We start from the raw sequence: 18,115 nt of genomic DNA on the forward strand, positions 1-18,115 counted from the left end.
GACACCTTCCTTCTGCTTCTGTCCCGGGATGTGCTGCTTTTAGTGTCCCGGGTCCCAGTGGTGATAAGAGGGCGGGGCGATGGAGGTTGGATTTACAGAGACTTCCGTGAACTCCTTTCAGTCTCAGGAAGCTTGGCTAGTCCTCCATCACGTGTTCCAGACAAATCTGCTCCTGCACCCACACACTGTGCAGCTACTCATAGGGTAACGTCTTGCTTGCTTTGTTCATGGTTGTATTTCTACTGGTATAAACACTTGGGTGGCTGACTAAACAGAGGCTAGTCGGAAAAGAACCCACAGGGTCAGGTCAGTACTGCTGCATGGCATGGGAGAGTCTGTCGGCACCTGCTACATGTTTTAGCTGCACATAGCTCTGCCCTCTGCTTCTCCAGACCCATTGCCTGGAACATTGTCCTGCATAAGCAATGTTAACAGTCACCAGTTGGCCTGAGCAATGGGAGAACTCGTCAGGAAATAGAAAAGAAAGAGAGAGAGAGAGGAGAGACGCTTGAGATTGGCTGTAACTTAGTTTCTCTACCCAAGTACATGTCTTGTTTGGGTGCCCTGGTTCCTAAAGCTGGGGCCTTTTCCAGGTTCTGGAAGTTTCTTTCTTTCCATACATATATTTTATAAGCCTAGAGAGGTTGCTGCTTTGGGCTCTTCTAAGCACCCATATACAGAGCTAGTAAATAAAGAACGAAGCAAGAAAATAATATATGATATTCCCAAAAATATCCACGTGAGCATGACCTGGGCGGGGGGGGGGGGGCAGGGGGACGGGTGACCACATCCACCTGACTGAGTGGCATAGGGCTCCAGTGTATCAAGGTGCAGAGACTTCTAGCTAGGTGCCCGTTTGTTTCAGACCATGCCAGTTATAAGAAATGAACCCTCACAGCTTATCCTAATGAACCAATTTCCCAACAACCTAAAGGCCAAAGCAAGTGTGGCTCAATCACAGGCAGCTTGCTTCCAAGAGGGGATTTGGGAACCAGATTTTGCTCCCGTTGGTTCCCAAGGTTTACGGTGGCATGGGTGTCACAAAGCATGACTGAATGCTGTTTAAGAACCAACACTCCCACCCACCCACCCACCCACCCAGTCCCCTCACAGACACCAGAGTCTGCAGAGGCTCCCTTAAATCAAATGACATGTTTGCGTACAACCTGAAATTGTGGGTTTTTAAACCAGCTCAAAACTTGTAACACCTGTCACGGCCTAAAGTAGCTGTTAAGCCACACTGATCAACACTAGAAAATGCTTAGTGCATGTAACTGTGGAAAATGTGTGTTTGTGTGTCATGGCACACAAGGGGAAGTCTGAAGGCAACCCCAGGGGTCAGTCTTCGCTTTCTGCCATGCGGCATTGCATCGTCCCCTGTTGTTCAAGCCAGTCTAGGTGGCCTGAGATCTTTCAAGGACACTCCTGTCTCCCATTTTTTTGGGCAGGAGCCCCAGGATTACGGTTGTGTGCTCTGAACTCTGGTCCTCATACCTCTGCAGCAAATGCTTTTTCCACAGAGCCATCTCATTAACCCCATCCCCCGCCCCCAGCATCTTAGATGCACAGTTGCCTGCATCCTCAGATACTGGACCCACAGGTACAGAAGCCACCTGTGTTCACGCTGTGTGTCAGAACACAGCTACACAGCCTCACCTGGATGTAGGTCAGTGGATTGATGAGGAAGCCTGCCTCAGGTGGCGAGGCTGTTTGGGAGCTGTCTGAGAGCCCTGAGCATCCCTTCATGGTGGCATTCATCAAAGAAGCTCACAGCTCCCACTGATGGGGCGTGGTTCAGAAAACACAAGGAGATGTCTGTCAGGGAGGGACTGGGAAAGGTCTTGAGCTCAGAGCTTGGTCTTCCTTTAGGCATCAGGGCGTCAGAGAACGGCTCCCTTTATACTGAGCCATGACTCCACTGTGGTTACACTTGCTTCTCACTCAGGTAAAAATCACTGTTGGTCCAACCCCTTCCCTTCTAGTAGATCACGAAGAAAAGAGTGGGGAGGGAGTAAGAAGGAGAGACAAGAAGGAGGGAGGGAGAGAGGGAGGGAGAGATGGAAAGGGCAGTGTGAGGCAGAGAATGAGGAGACATGTTGTGTTATGTTTGTGGCGGTGTCTCCCTGCGGAGCCCAGGCTACTCTCGAACCCATGCTCCTTCTGCCTCAGCCTCTCCAATGCTGGGGGACCACAGGTATGCAACACCCTGACTTTTAATATCATTTTTTAAAAAAACATTTATGGTTACAGGTGTGTGCACATGGCTCCTATTTTATGGGATGCTTAGGGATCAAACACAGGCCCTCGTGTGCATGTTAGGCAGTCACTCTACCAGCTGAGCCACGTCTCCCAGCCCCTCTTTTGATGTAAATGTTTAGTATAGAGCCCCAGGCAACAGGGAGGACCCTCACAGAGGGCAGGGAGGCTAAAGAACGCCTGCTGAGGAAGAGGATGTCCTCTGCCCTGCATGCTGGGGCACTGGGGCAGGTGGCTCTCAGATGCACACAGGCAGGAAGTACACATGGGTCTCAGCTGTTTGTCAACGGGATGAACAAGGCGAATGATGCTCAGCTCAGCCCCCCCACCCCAGGAGCCTCTGATCTACCACCCCAAGGGAAGAAAAGGCGGAGGTGAGGGGACGTGATAAGAAAGCTGGCGGGAGCTTCGATTGCAAGGTTTTCAAAGCTCACCCCTTCTACAGGAACCAAGCTTTCATAGCCAGATTCAAGGAGTGAAAGAGAAAGAAACCAGACCATCAAACCCTCCCCGTCGAGCAAGCCTGTATCATGGAGCTCCGGGGCTGGCTTTGAAACTGTGTGAGTTTAACCACAGCAGCAGACACACTTGGTTGCCCACCCTGACCCCACCCCACCCCCAATTCTCACCTCAGGGGAAGTCAGAAAAAACAACAACAACAACAACAAAAAAAAAAAAAAAAAAAAAAAAAAAAAAAAAACCAGAAACTGAAGAGAAAGGAAGAGACTTCTGAGAACAAAGAAATGTACCAGCCACCTCACCATCTTCACACAGGCCAAGGTCCTCCTCAAGTTGCTGATGGTGACTGTCACACATGTGGTTCTGAGCAATGTTCAGGGCATCATTTCTAGATCCCATTCCAGCTAACCCTTCCGGCAAGCCCCAAAGGCACACTTGAGCGTTCTGTGGCTCAGAGAGGTTGAATAGCTGAAGAGCTTGTATCTCAGGACAAGTTGGTAAAAATGCCACAGCCTGATCGCTAATAGGTCTTATAATCAATCACCCGGGCGACACAAAAGGAAAAGGAAAAGATGGGTGGAATCACTTGGGAACCACAGGGAAGGCAAATGCGGTATGCACAGCCTAAAGCAACTTCTGCCAAAAATCTGGGCTGGGCTGAGCGCCTCTTTGCACGGGAATCTTCCCTAAGCGCATTCTAGGATGGGTCAGCAGGCAAGGCTGGCTTCTCCCTGTCAGATGCCAGCACCACCTTCCCTCCTCCGGAGTGACATCCAGAAATGTCTGCAGACGTTGCCAAGTGTCTCCTGGGAGAAAGTCACCAGGCATGTCAAAGGCCCGTTGACGCAGAAGAAGGCATAAGAAACCGTCATAACCGAGAACTGGAAATCAGTTAAGTGCCAAGCAGAAGGGCTCTGGTCTTTTTTAATCTCATTTAATACCTCATTTAATCCTTCACGAGAACATTGTGAGGTGGACGTTTTTATTGACGGGACATGCAAAGATCAGAGAGCTGAAGTAAACTAGAAAAGTTCACACAGCCAGCGTGCAGCAGAGCTCGGGGTTTGAACCTGTGTCTGTAAACTGTTCCCCGCTCCCCAAGCCCCATGCTGTCAAGAGACAGAAAGTGAGTGTGCCAAAAAAGAAAGAAAGAAAGAGAGAGAGAGAGAGAGAGAGAGAGAGAGAGAGAGAGAGAAAGAAAGAAAGAAAGAAAGAAAGAAAAAGAAAGAAACCTAGCAACCCAGTGCCGATGGGAACTAAGGAGTTGGCTAGTCCATCACGGACCCTGGCAATTGCTATGTCGACTAGGGCCAAGCCTAGGGGATGCTGTGTCTTCGGCAGTGTCCCGGTTCTTGCCTCTGCCCTCTACCTCATCTCTGCCTTTTGCAAATGGCCCGCACCTGTGTCTACCCCGACTTCCTCTCTCCCCTCACATCTCTTAAGGAAAAGAGGTCTATTTCAAATGCTGTGTGATTTATGGAGGAAAGCCTCTTGCCCCAGCCATCCATCTCTCTTCACGGGGACACACATGCCGAGGAGCAGCTATCCCAGGAGTGACCCACAGTTATACCCTGCCAGGAGCCAATGCCCCCGGGGGAATTCAAGAATCATCCCTAAATTACAAGAGAGTCTGGGGGAGACCTTCCTCCAGCGCACTCCACCCCCACCCCCACCCCCAAGCCCAGCCTGAGCCTCTCTCTAAATCACCTTGTAGCTTCTCTGCCTCTGTGAACTGCACGTGTGCAGGGAGGGCTGAGCCCCCACCCTGCGGCCGAGAGCTTGAAGCAGGGCTGTGCTTCGAACTGACCATGACCTCCACGCTTCCTGCAGCCTTCCCTTGACATTTCCTGGCGGATACCTTGATAGCAGGAAGCATATTTCTCTCTGAATTTCTTTCTCCAGTCCCTCAACCCCCTTCCAGCCCTAGCATTTGTTCTTAATCGCTCTAGGGGTGAAGGCTCCCTTTGAAAATCTGATGAAAGCTCAGGGCTCCTCCCTTCATTAAATAAATGATTGTTTACTCCTGTTAAAGCCTTCCCAAATGGAACGACTGGTTTATGGTGGATTTTCTAGGAAGATAAAGAGCTTTCTCCTTCTGTCATATAAAAAAAAAAAGTTAATGCCTTGACTCTTTTTTTTTTCTTTTTAACATTTACTGGTGTGTGACACGCATATGGAAAAGTACACAAATCATAGGCCCTCGACTTAATGAATTTTCCTAAACTGGACAGACCAGTACAACCTGAACACAGATCAAGAGAGCACGGCTGTGTCTGGAAGCTTCCATAGGCACCCCACCAGGCTGCCTCATCACCCACTGTAGCCGGGAGCCTGCCTGAAGCACCCTTGCTCCCTTCTGCCTGGTTTTGCTCCTCAGCGGAGTCACACCCACCGTGCAGAGCTCCTTCTGCTCACCACTCCACTGGATCCCTACCATGGAGTGTGCAGCCTAGAGTAGCGTGCGGTTGCCCATGAGCACTCCGTCATTTATTTCTATTTTGTGCAAGGCAGTGGGAAGCTATTCCTTTTTATGGTGTTGTATTGAGATTGTGTTCTTCAGCAATGTGATTGGAATGTTACGTGTGCGGATGTGTGTTTAAGATAGAGTCTTAGGTAGCCCAGGCTGGCTTCCCAAATCCCTGCTTAGCCAAGGATGACCTTAAATTCCTGATCATCCCTCCTCTACCTCCTAAGAGCTGGGATGACAGACAGACACTAACTAGGCAAGCACTCCACTAGCTGAGGTACATCCTCAGCCCACTGTGTGTGCATGTGTGTGTGTGTGGGGGGTGCATGTCTGTGTGCATGTCTGTGCATGCCTGTGTACATACATGAATTCATGCGTGTGTGTGCATGAATGTCTGCCGTGTGTGCATGCATGTGCATGCACGCCTTCATGGACTTGTACATGCATGCTGCATGCCTTCTTGCATTTTTTGTGAGTATGCAGGTCTATGTGTGCAAACAAGTGTTTGTAAGTTGGAGTGCATGCATGTGCATGTGTGTTTCGTGGTGCATTCTTACCTTCTAAGTGCTGGGATGACAGACACTATCACACCTCAGTTAATGTGTGCTGGGGGATCGAACCCAGGGCTCTGTGCTGCAAGGCAAGCACTCTACCGACTGAGGTACAGCCTCAGCCCACTGTCCGTGCATAAGTGTGTGCGTGCGTGCGTGCGTGCGTGCGTGTGTGTGTGTGTGTTAGAAAACATCCATATTTTTCAGGGAGAAAAATCTCTGGCTTGCTTCTTTACCCTCCAATTACACTCAGCTCCACTGGTGAGCTTTCTCTGTACGCGGCTACATGCCATGTTCAATAACTCGGCTTTCCATTTTGTTTTCACACAGATGCGATTATTCGGCCACTACCCCCCACCTATCAATACAGCCTGCAGATATTTCCATAGATCGCTCCCACGGCTTTGAGCTGCTGCTTGTGTTCTGTCATTCCAGAGACAACTATGATTTATTTAACCCATCTCCTCATGTTGCATGAGCAAGCGCTCTCTATTTTGCATCTGTCGCAAACGGAGAGGCGATGAACGACCCTTTTACGGGCCTCCGTGTGAGCGTTTGCAAGAGAAATGGGAAGGTGGAATTGCTGGCTGCACACATTTGCCTTTAAGTGGTTTTTATGGGGCCAGGTGGATGGTCCAAGCTGCTGCAAGCTGTGGGTGAAGCTAGCGACTCACATGAGTCAAGGCATTTGACAGTGACGGATGCTCACTCTGCCTTGCAGGGGTGAGACAGATGTCCAGAACTGGGCAGACACAGATGCCCAAGGAAGCATCTTTGATGAACTTTGCCAGCAACACTTCCCTGGGTTGCTGAACTTTTCCACAGATTCCAGAATGAGAAGAAACTGCTGTCACCTCGCACTGAGGCCATCAGAATGGTTAGCTTCCCCAAACAGCAGGAAAACTTGTGATAAGAACCTAGTAGCATGGGCTGGAGAGATGGCTGAGAGGTTAAGAGCATCGTCTGCTCTTCCAATGGTCCCAAGTTCGATTCCCAGCAACTACATAGTGGCTTACAACCACCTGTAATGAGATCTGGTAACTTCTTGTGGTGGGCAGGCACACATATAATGGGCAGAATACTATATAAATAATAAATAAATCTTTATATTAAAAAAAGAACCTAGTGGAGGTAGGCTAAGACATTGTGTGTGTCAGGCACTGTATGTGGCTTGCCTAATTCAATTCTCATCATCCTCTTGTGGGAAAAGCACTGTGTATTTGTGTGTGCACATGTGTACACATGTCTATTCATATGTGTAGAAGTCAAAGGACAATCCAAGATGCTGTTCCTCAGACACCATCCTTTTTTTTTTTTTTTTTTTGAGGAGGGATCTGGCCTGGCACTCACTACATAGGTGAGGCTGGCTGGCCAGAGAGAGAGAGAGAGACCCTCCAGTATCCACTCATCTAGGTCCTTAAGCAAGTGTTTTAGCAGCCAAGCCATGTCCCCAACCTCAAAGGTTCTATTTTAAATCCCATTTCCCAGTAAAGCAAACTGAGGCTTAGAGAGTCATCTGCCCAAAGCCACACATTTCCACGGTGCTAGCATCACTTTCCAGGGCATTATTTCTATGATTAAAATAAGATATAAGGCAATAAGATAATAAGATGCTAGATAGAAGATATTAGAATATAGGAGGTTTATTAAATGAGCATGAGGGGAGAAGGAAAGGGGAAAGGGGTACCCCAAGAGAGAGACAGAGACAGAGACAGAGGAAGAGAGGGGAAGAGAGAAAGCCATGAGGAGGAGCGGCTGTCCCTTTATATAGCCCTAGGCAGGACAACGCCCCCATGGCAGGTAGGCAATGACATCACAGGTAGGCAGAATTCTAACAATTATATTATAAAGCTATGTTGATGAGGGGTTTGCCTCCAGGAAGCCCACTGTTAATGGGTAAAGACAAGCCAATAACAGATGACCCTCAAGAGCAGGAGCCCCTGAGCCCCATGGAGCTAGGACTCCTTGGTCTTTTCCGTTGTGCTCTCTCTCATATGGATAGTCTCTCCAGGAACAAGTAGACCTGACCTGAGTTCCGTCAGCACATGGTAGAGGCCAACTCCACACAAGCCACTTCTCTGTCTCTCTGTCTCTGTCTCTGTCTCTCTGTCTCTGTCTCTCTAAGCAGCCATAGGAAATGGGGTCAAGGCACAAGAGCTCTGTGTCTTTCTTTTTGGAACCAGAAACCTATGAGCCACAGGGTTCCCTCCCTCCCCTGAAAGTAAGATCCTCCCTTCTCCTCTTCCTCCTCCCTGTCTTTCTCCCCCTCCTCCCCCTCTCCTTCCTCCCCCTCCTCCTCCTCTTCCTCCCCCCTCCTCCTCCTCCATTGCCCCAAGACTTTAGCACATATTTGGAAAAGGAGTCGTCTGAGGGCAGAGAAGTGTGTGGGTTGGTGTTCTAGCTTATGATTCCCCATCCTGACCTCTACTCAGGAGCAGAGGCTCAAACCCATTAATTCCAGCACTCAGAAAGCTGAGGCAGGAGGATCACTATGAACTCTTGGCCAGCTTGGGCTTCAGCAAGAGATTCTGTCTCATAAAAACAAACAAACAACAAAAAGAATGAGAGAAAAGAAAGGAAATGCATTTGAGGTCCTGTCACATCAGTCACATGGATTCATGACCCCCCCTTTTTTTTAAAAAATCAGATGGCTACCCAAGCACTTTCTAATAAAGAGCCATCATCTTTATCTTTAATCATCTTTCTATGTTGATTTTCAGGTTCTCTAATCCAGCTTATGCCATCCCTGCTGTGTGCACTGAATTCTGCAACACTCTGACAGACCACCTCCCCCTCCCTGGAGCAGAGGATGGACAAATTACCCAGATGCAGTTGAGTACAATCTGGGTGCCCAGACAGCACTGACAGTGGGGCGGGGGGGCCCTTTCATGCCGGCCCTTTGGAGATATTGAATATGGGAAGCCACGTGTTGAAGAAAATCACTCTCCTTTTGCACGTGTGAGTGAAAATTCAGGCGCAATCAGTTGACTCTGGGAGTGTGCGGAGGTCAGCGCATGCATGCTGCAGGTCAGAACCTCAGCAGGACCAGGGAGGATAAAATACAAGGAGATGAGGAAAGCCTTGGGGGGAAGTTGATTGGTAACCTTTAACATATGCAGCCAAGTAAGAATATTCAAGGGCCATGCTGAAGCTGGAAGCTGGGGGTGGGGGCTGACAGAGAAGCCAGGTGCCATCAAGGAGGAAGTCGGGTGGGGGGGGGGGTTGGGGGGGAGGTCGAGGGGGAGAGGTCAGGGCTCCAGTCCCTGTAGATGGAGACCTGCAAATGCTTGCAGATGGGACCCTAAGGACATTGGTGAGCGGACAGCATGTGTGAGTCCAGCACTAAAAACCCAGGGGTTTAATTTTTGGTATTTTGGGAGACAGGATGTATCTCCACATGATCCAAACTGGGGTAGAACTCCTCATTTTCCTGTCTCTATCTCCCAAGTGCTGGAATAACAGTCATGCCTGCTTTATGTGGTGCTGGGTCCACCACTGCATGCTGGACAACCAGTCTACCAAATGAGCTACAGTCTCTCTGCACTTGTCAGGGCATGCTCCCAAGATGGCAGCCTTGGCTCCAGGCACCAAAGGTAGAGGGTAGGAACAGGAAGGAGACTGTACTGGATAGCTTTGTCCTTTTGAGTACAACATTGTTCTTGGAGCAGCACTTTCAAGAGTCCTCTTATCCTCCATCCCAGTCTCAATGATCACAACAGAGTCTCGTGGCCACAGGTCAAAACACAGAGTCAGTCACCTTGCAGGGAGGAAAGAGAGAAATCAGTATCAAGGGGCTAACGAGATGGCTCAGCAGGTAAAGGCAGTTTGCAGTTAAATCTGATGAACTGAGTTCAACCCGAGGAGCCACAGAGTAAAAGGAGAGAACTGGCTCCTATAGATTGTCCTCTGACTTCCACACTGGCACCTTTGGCACGTGCAGTCACATATGGGCATGCACACTAACACAAGCAAGTGCTCATGAGCGCCCCCTGTATCAGAGTCATAGAGGTGGCATTAACTATGGCGCCCATGGGCTCCCTGCCCAAACACCTTAAACCTCAGTGCTCTCACGTCTGAGGTGAAAATAACTGCATCCCATCCCTTTTCTGCAAAAAGGCAGAATGGGAGGGTAATGAGAAGACACCTTCTGTGACCATTTCATTTACCAAGGGGTCAAGTTCATCCTCAGAGACGGCTACCCACCACTTTCCACCAGATTCACCACACCCCACTTTCATGCCCTGACTTAAGTGAATGTCTGTGTCCCATATCCCAGTGCTCCACGCGTGCAGGGCACACCAGGTGACATCTGGCTTTCCCATGCCAAGTACAGGTCAGCCACCGCCGCTCCTCGCCAGGGGCTCGGGGACTCGTGTCAATTTTTCTTAGTTTGGACGGAAATCAGTCAAGAGAGCTCTCTGTAACTTCCTTTATATTTCTTTCCGGTCAGTTCAAAGGTCCTGTCAGCAACCCCTGCTGATGTCTTGATTTCGTTTTTTTTTTTTTTTTTTTTTTTTCCTAGTTGGTAGTGTTCACTTCAAATAAAGAGACTAAGAGTCCCTCTGGGAGAAAGAGGGAGAAAGGTAAGGAGAAGGAAGAAAAAAAGGGGGGGCAGGAGAGAGAGGCAAAGAAGTAGGATTTAGTTCTATCTTGCTATAATAAGTCTAGTATTAAGGAGACCTCAGAGCCTGGGGTCCGATATTGCTTCCCACAATGGGGGAAAAAAATACAAGCCTGGAGTTATTTTTGAAGTTCCCACTGGGGCTCAAACCACTCACAGGAAGTCTCCAAGAGGCTGGACTCATAAAACACTGTCACAGTCCACCTCTTAAGAGGGAGATCTGCCTGGTGCTTAAAGCCATGAGGTCTTTATTCTTATCTTGGCTTTTCCACTTAGGAAGGCAGCCCACCTCGGGAAAGCGGCCTCACCCCACTGCCTCTGTTTCTCCACCATCAAGCACCGGACAATGACAACATTTACAGAGCCGATGGGAAGGTTTAATATGCGGATGAATGTCAAGATGTCATACACAGCCTGGCCTAAGGTCAGCGGATATGAGGCCTCTGTATCTACTGACAGGCATTGGGCAGACATTATTGTGTTTCGTCTTTATGGCCATTTTTGGCACCGATGTCACCGATACATAACCCAGTTACTAAGAGAGGAAATTACAGAAGCTTGTCATCTTAAGGAACTTGGCCTCAGCCAACGAACAGCACCGGTGGGGTTTGTGACCCAGTCCCCTTGATTGCAAGACTGAGCCCTCTGTCCTCTGCCTCATATATGTGGTTGAGGAGGACCAGGCTTGTTCGTAAAGTGACCAGCAGAGAGCCATACGTATGCCAGGGAAGGCCACCAAGGACAGCCAGAGCAAGGCTCACACACCTGAATAACTTCTTAAGGGACCACAAGGTGACCCCCAGCCACACTCATGAGCTGCTTTTCTAAACATATAATGGAAGAATCTAAAGAGAAATGAGTCACTCCTGGTCCTCCAAGGTGCATGAGCTCTGGGCCTGTGTGAACAAGAACTAGGTCAGGCCACCAGCCAAGGTTGTGAGGCGGCACAGGGAGTGACCAGCTGCGTAACCCATAACTGTTTGGCACAGTTTACCCTCTCAGAGCAGCCTCTTCACTCTAGTAGGGGCAAGCACCCGTTGCCCTCAGCACTCACCGAACCAGGACAACCTCAAGCCTCCTAAGGGCTTGCAGACAGGGTGTCCTGGTGTGCCTCAATGCCCTTTGATGAAAATATACCCACTGCAGGACCTCAAAGCTTGGTTCAGGCACTGGGCAGATGTATCAGTAGCTAGAGTGGAGAGGACTGGGGAAACTGACTCCCAGAGCCCATGTAAGTGCCAAGTGACCAAGGGCAGCCCCGCCTGTAAGGCCAGCCTGGGAAAGCTGAGACAGGATCGCAGAGCAAGCCACCCTGCATCAGCAAACCCTGAGTTTGAACAAGAAACTACATCTCAACAAATAAAGGCAGACAATGATGGAAAAAGACATTTGACACCAGCCTCCACATACCTGCCGCACACACAAATTGATTGATTGATTGATTGATTGATTGATTGATCGGTCCACACAATCTCTTATTTTATGCTCTAATAAAATACTTTTAAAGATTCTGCGGGAGTCATCTGGACATGGCTACTGGGCACTGTGTATTCCAAGACAGATGGAGGAGACCAAAGCTGAAAGACCAGGAGGCTCCATATCCCTTATTCTGGATGAGCGCATCCTTGATGGGGTTGTGGCTGATGCCAAGGATTCACCATCACCCCAAAGGCGCATGCATCAGCCTTCCAAGCAGGGATGTCCAGTGATCCGACCACAGGCAAAAGGGGAACAGAGGAGATCTAGAGGCAGAAAGTCCATCAAAGCATGACAAATGTTAGAGAAGGAGGACACCGTGGCTGCACAGGAGCATGGAGGACCTCAGGCATCTGCCTCCGGGCCCTGACTCATCCCGTTCTCCTTCACACCCTTCCTTCACCTCTCTGCATCCTCCTGAGGCCCAAACCTGCCTCTTCTGAGTCATAGGTGGCCAAGGTCTGCTTTGAGCCCATCATCAGCCCACTCTTCCCTTCCCAAGCCTGGCTTAAATATTTCAGCTTTCTAATCTGACTTTTGGTCTCTATAACAACCAAGAAAGCAAACAATCATAAATATGACAAGCTCCCACCCACTCTTCCTCTCTCCGTCCCTCCCATTTTATCTCTATAACACCTATTATATGTAATGCATATATGCATGCATATGTATATATTAAGGTAAATCACAAAAAAGAATTGGAAAGATGGAGTAAAAAAAAAAGAATAGTCAGTAATCTTGTGTGTGTGTGTGTGTGTGTGTGTGTGTGAGAGAGAGAGAGAGAGGGGGGGGAGGAGGGAGAGGGAGAGAGAGAGTGTGTGTGTCCTAGGGATGGGCAAGGGGGACTTGGAACTGTCTGTAATTAGCAGCCACCACATCCTAAAACAAAATCAGAGCTTCCAGAACATGCAGCTTTGTTGCCATGGCAATGGACCTGAGACCCATCAGGCTGTCTTTCCAAAGTGATTCCTTCCTAGACCATACCCACATCAAAGGGAGCCTCTCCGGTTCCTCTGTGGAATAGGCAGGACCCAGAGCCCCCTCAGGCCTCCACAGGGTGTGGTGAGGGGAGGAAAGCACGCAGAGCAGGGACAAGTCAAAGGCCCTCAGAAGGAGGCACAGACATGGCGAGGAACATCCGGGTGAGACACAGCAGGAAAGGATGTAGCTAGGTACTGTCTTAGGGACTTTCCTGTTCATGAGCACACTGCTCATCAAAAACTGCTACTGGTAACATGTGTTCCCTTTCTTCCTCCTCCTCCTCCTCCTGCTCCTCCTCCTCTTCCTCTATCTCTCTTTCCTCCATCTCCTCCTCCAATTCTCACCGAACCCTGAATTCATGAGACCAGCTGGTCCACAACCCCAGGACCCTCCCGTCTCTGCCTCCACGGCGCTGTGCTTTCAAGCACACATCTCCATTTCTGTAGATCCCAGGTCTGCATGGATTTTGGTTTGGGTTTTGGTTTGGGGCTTTTTGGCTGGGCTGGATAAGTCTATTTCTTTTCAAACTGGATGGGAGGTGCTACATTGTAAGCAGCTAATCACAGTTCAGTGGTGAATTTGAGAAACAGCTGCCATTCCTCAGTTTTGGGGTTAGATCACTGAACCCTGTCAGAATCTTCAACACAGGTAAGATCTAGCTGGGACTTAGGCCCTCTGAGGACCGGGTAGTGTCCACTAGCACTGGCACCCTCAAGGAAGCCCAAAACAGAACAGATTAGAAAGAGTAGAGCTAGTGTGGATTCAGGGTCCCTTCACTGAAGGTTATCCTGGCTCCCACCATGCCTTTGGTATCAACAGCAAGCAATCGGGGGGGGGGGGGGGGGGGAGGGGGGGAGGGGGGAGGGTCCACTCCTCCCGTTGCTTTCTGAGGCCCACCTACCAGTTTAACAACTCACAGACATGACTGCCTGCCTAGCCCAGCTCAGCATCACAGAGCCAAGAGTGGGAGGGTGGAACGGAAGCTCAGAAGCAATGATGGACCGTGGACTCACCACCACAACAGGGTGTTCTCTAATTCAGCCAGTCACCCATGCTGGACATCAGGGATGGCTGGAATTCTTGCCACTACAGACTAGGCTTCATTAGGAAACTTGTACCTGTATAGCCTTGTGCACATCCTAGACTATTTGCTTTGTGATAACTCCCAGAGTGTGTGTGTGTGTGTGTATATATATATATATATATATATATATATATATACACATTTTTACTTAATATAAGCATGGCCATGCCCATACTCTTGGGCCTAAAATTTACATATATATATATATATTTCTTGGTATGTGTGGTCAAAATTATCCCTTTAAAGTTGTGCCTGCTTTGAGTATCAATAAACATTCAGAATGTAAATCAATAACCACAAAACTGTACATTTGTTGATAACATCCTTTTGGATCCCCAGAACTTACAACCTTGCTCTTTCTCTATTTATCATCAGTTCGCCAGGCTATTTCCCCTTCTCTGAACCTCCCAAGACTCACCCTCACTCACCTGCCAACCCTCTCAGCCTTCAACTCTCTCCTCACTCTGGTTGGTGGCTTTGCGCTGAGTTCTAAGGGGACACCCAGATAAAGCCGGTGAGCATCAAGAGTATGTCACAAAACTCAAGCAACAGCACCAAGCGTGCCTCCAGATATGTCACACTGCAGAAGAGACTACCTAAAGAAACACAAACATAACACTTCCCAGTGTTCTGAGTTGGGAAATGGGCATCTAGATTCCCTCAACCCCAGAGGCTTCCAAAGAGACAGAGCCTAAGAGTCCTACCCAGGTCACCCTGCAATGAAAACTTTAAAAGTCAAAGACAAGGAGAGAGTTGGGAAAGTAGCACCAGGAAAGAGGGGTGTTACACACAAGGCAGCCCTTATGAGACAATCAGCTCTCTCAGAAGAGATGCTCCAGGCCAGGGGACTGGGGATAAGAGAGTTATAGCGCTAAGCTAGAACAAAACAGACCTGTCAATCAAGAAGCCTATACCCAGTAAAGCCATCCTTTAAGAATCAAGGAGATGTTCCTAAGTAAACAGATATGGGGAGGAGGGAGGGAAGTGGTCATTAACTACTAAAAGGTGTTGTCCAAGTTAAAACAAAAGGTGGTGAGAAAAACATCTAGGTGCAACATCACTGGAAATGCACAGGAAGTAGAGTCTGCATCATATAAGGTACGAAATTGAAGAAATAACTACAGGATGGTACTCTCTTCCTCTCTCTTAATGGATACATAATAAAATTTAAAAAACATAGTGAAGTTTGATATCCACTCTATGAAATAAGGGCATGGGGAGCAAAGTTAGAGTTTCGAGTCCGATTAAAATTGAGTAATGATCAGGTTAAAATAGGGACACGACCTATGACGCTTTCTGTAAGCTTCATGGCAGCCACTGCCGTAGATATAAGAACAAAAAGAAAAGAAAAAAAGAAAAAAAGAAAAAAAAGAAAAGAAAAGAAAAAAGAAAAGAGGTGATCAGATGGTGTTACTACAAAATAAACCAACCGAAAAGGAAAACGACAAATGGCGCGGGGGGGGGGGGGGGGGGGGGACAGAGAAAGGAGAAATGGCATCTGAAGCAAAGGAATAACAATTAAGAAAATGCCAGTAATAAGTCCGTGCCTATCAATAACGTCTGTAACGTAAGTGGATTAAACTCATCAGTCAAATGATGTGGATCGGCTGAGGACACGTTAATAAAGAAGACTCAATTGAGTGCCGTTTGTAGGAGGCCCACTGTAGCTTTAAGGTCGCACCTATGTTGAAAGTTAAGGAAGGGGGAGTGGGGGGGGATATTCTATGTAAATTTTAGGCCCAAGAGTATGGGCGTGGCCACGCTTCTATAAAGTAAAAATAGACTACGGTAAAGAACCCATCGCAAGAGGGAGGCGAGGTCATTGCGTAATGTTAAGGAGAAGCAAAGTCGACAGGAAGGCGAACAGATTACATGTTGTGTGCGCTCAACATAAATCTAAAAAAAAACAAAACAAAACAAAACAAAAAACCCACAAATATTGATAGACCTGAATGGAGAAATAGACAGCAGTACAATAATAGGAGAATTCAATACCCCGTTTTCAATAACAGATAGATCACTCAGTCAGAAAATCAATACGAAAACAGCAGATTCAAACAGCACAGGAGACCAAATGAGCTTAACAGACTACACCGGGCTTTCTACCCAAGAGCAGCTGGAAGACACGCCCTTCTGCAGACACCGGAAGCATCCTCTGCAAACAAGCTTAAGAGGAATGGAACACTACACAAGTGTCTTTTTCCCCAGGGTGGAGTAAAGCCAGAAATTGGTAACAAAAACAACACGGGAAAGCTTACAAATGCATGAAGTTAGTGTTGAAAAACAAGGGGGAAAAGGAGAAATATGGGAAAATAGCAGATAAAACTTATGAGTTTCGCTTAAAAGGTAGTAAGGTAAGAGCGATGTTTACAGTGATTTACATCAATATTTAAAGTAATCTACCATTGCACTTCAAGGAACCAAAACAAAAAAAAAAAACAAAAACAAACAAACAAACAAACAAACAAACAAAAACCCTGAATCCAAAGTTAACAGAAGGTAGAAAATAGTAAGGATTACAACAAAAGCAAATGAATTGAAAACAGGAAAAAAGATAAACAGCATATAACTGCCTCATGAGAAGAAAAATTAAAAATGACAAACCCGTATTTGACAAAGTAAAATAAAGATAGCTGAAAAAAAAAAACCAGAGTAGGCATGATAAAATGTCACAGAAAAATTTAAATGACCATGAAGGACAGATATGAAAAGGTAAACTTCAGTTTTTGAACAAAGTGGAAGGAATGGCTAAATTCCTTGAAATATGTGGCCTCTTGAGGCTAATAAACTGAGAGGCTTAGCAGGTCAACAACAAGTACATACATACATACATACATACATACATACATACATACACACACACACATACATACATACACACATACATACACACATACATACACACATACATACATACACACACACATACATACATACATACACATACATACATACATACATACATATACACATACACACATACATACACACACACTTACTTACTTATGAACACCCCAACAAAGAAAATACCAGAACCAACAGCTTTCCCAATAAGTTTCTACTACACTTTTTTTTTGTTTCTTTGTATGCATGGTTTTGTTTTGTTTTGTTTTTGAGACTAGGTCTCTCTGTGTAGCCCTGGCTGTCCTGGAACTCACTTTGTAGACCAGGCTGGCCTCAAACTCATAGAGATCTGCCTGCCTCTGCCTCCTGAGTGCAGGGATCACAGGCGTGCACCACCACCATCTGACTCTACTACACACTTAAAGAATGACTAGCAATCCTTTTTAAACTTTTTCCCAAAGCAGGCAAATAAAAAAATAATTTTAAAACAAACAAAAATTCAGCACAAGAAAGAGAGAGACAGAGACAGAGGCAGAGAGAACACTGAGGGTCAAATAAAGATGTCCCAAGAAATGAACACTGAAGGTCAAGAAGGACACAAATGTAAAAATCTAGAACAACAACAACAAAAAAACAAATTTAATAGTTCATTAAAGGGATCAGATTACAGAATAAAGTGGGATTTACTTTTGTAATGCAAGGTTCAAGGTATGTATTGAAATCGATGTGACAGATTAACATAGTGAAGGACAAAACTCATGTGATTATCTCAATAGGAGCAGAGAATATCTTAGGGAAAAAAATTCCTATCGTAATGATAAAGATTCTTAGCAGGCTCGTGATAGAAGGAAACCAACTTCAAACAGGAAATCCCAACGTGAGAAACACATTGCTAACACTATACTCAAGGGGGAAACTGACTCCATGCTGGAGAACAAGGCAGATATGCCCAGCCTACTTCTGCTAAATATAATACTGGGATCCCAGCCAATGCAATCAGACAAGAAAAGAAAATAGACAGTATCCAAATTGGAAAGAAATAAACTGTAGCATTTTTCTGAAGTAGACATGATCATGTATGTAGAAATGTCCAAAGCCCTTCCTGTACATTCACCCCCACCTACCCTCAGATATACCTCCGACCTGCCCCCCAACATAGATTATAGGATACAAAACCAACATTAAAAATTAGATGCATCCCTGTACATTAATATTGAGCTATGCAAAAAGGAAATCAACCTAGTTCCATTTTACAACTGAATCAAACAATTTCCGGATGTAGTGGTGCATGGCCGTCATCTCAGCACTCTGCAGGAAGAGGCAGGAAAGGGCAGGCAAGTTCAAGGCCAGCCTCATCTATACAGTGAGAAGTTGAC

General features: G+C 47.1%; 1 long non-coding RNA gene across 1 annotated transcript; it reads right to left on the reverse strand.

Moving 5' to 3' along the window:
- Nucleotides 1-9,090: 9,090 nt before the first annotated feature.
- LOC311585969 lies at nt 9,091-14,616 on the reverse strand. Its single transcript, XR_014775409.1, has 3 exons — nt 14,324-14,616; nt 11,765-12,096; nt 9,091-9,490 (listed from the first exon to the last, which is right to left on the reverse strand). It is a non-coding gene; the product is annotated as an uncharacterized lncRNA (long non-coding RNA).
- Nucleotides 14,617-18,115: the final 3,499 nt, after the last annotated feature.

This window comes from Acomys minous, assembly GCF_964271855.1.
Source record: "Acomys minous genome assembly, chromosome: 16".
Lineage (NCBI taxonomy): Eukaryota > Metazoa > Chordata > Mammalia > Rodentia > Muridae > Acomys > Acomys minous.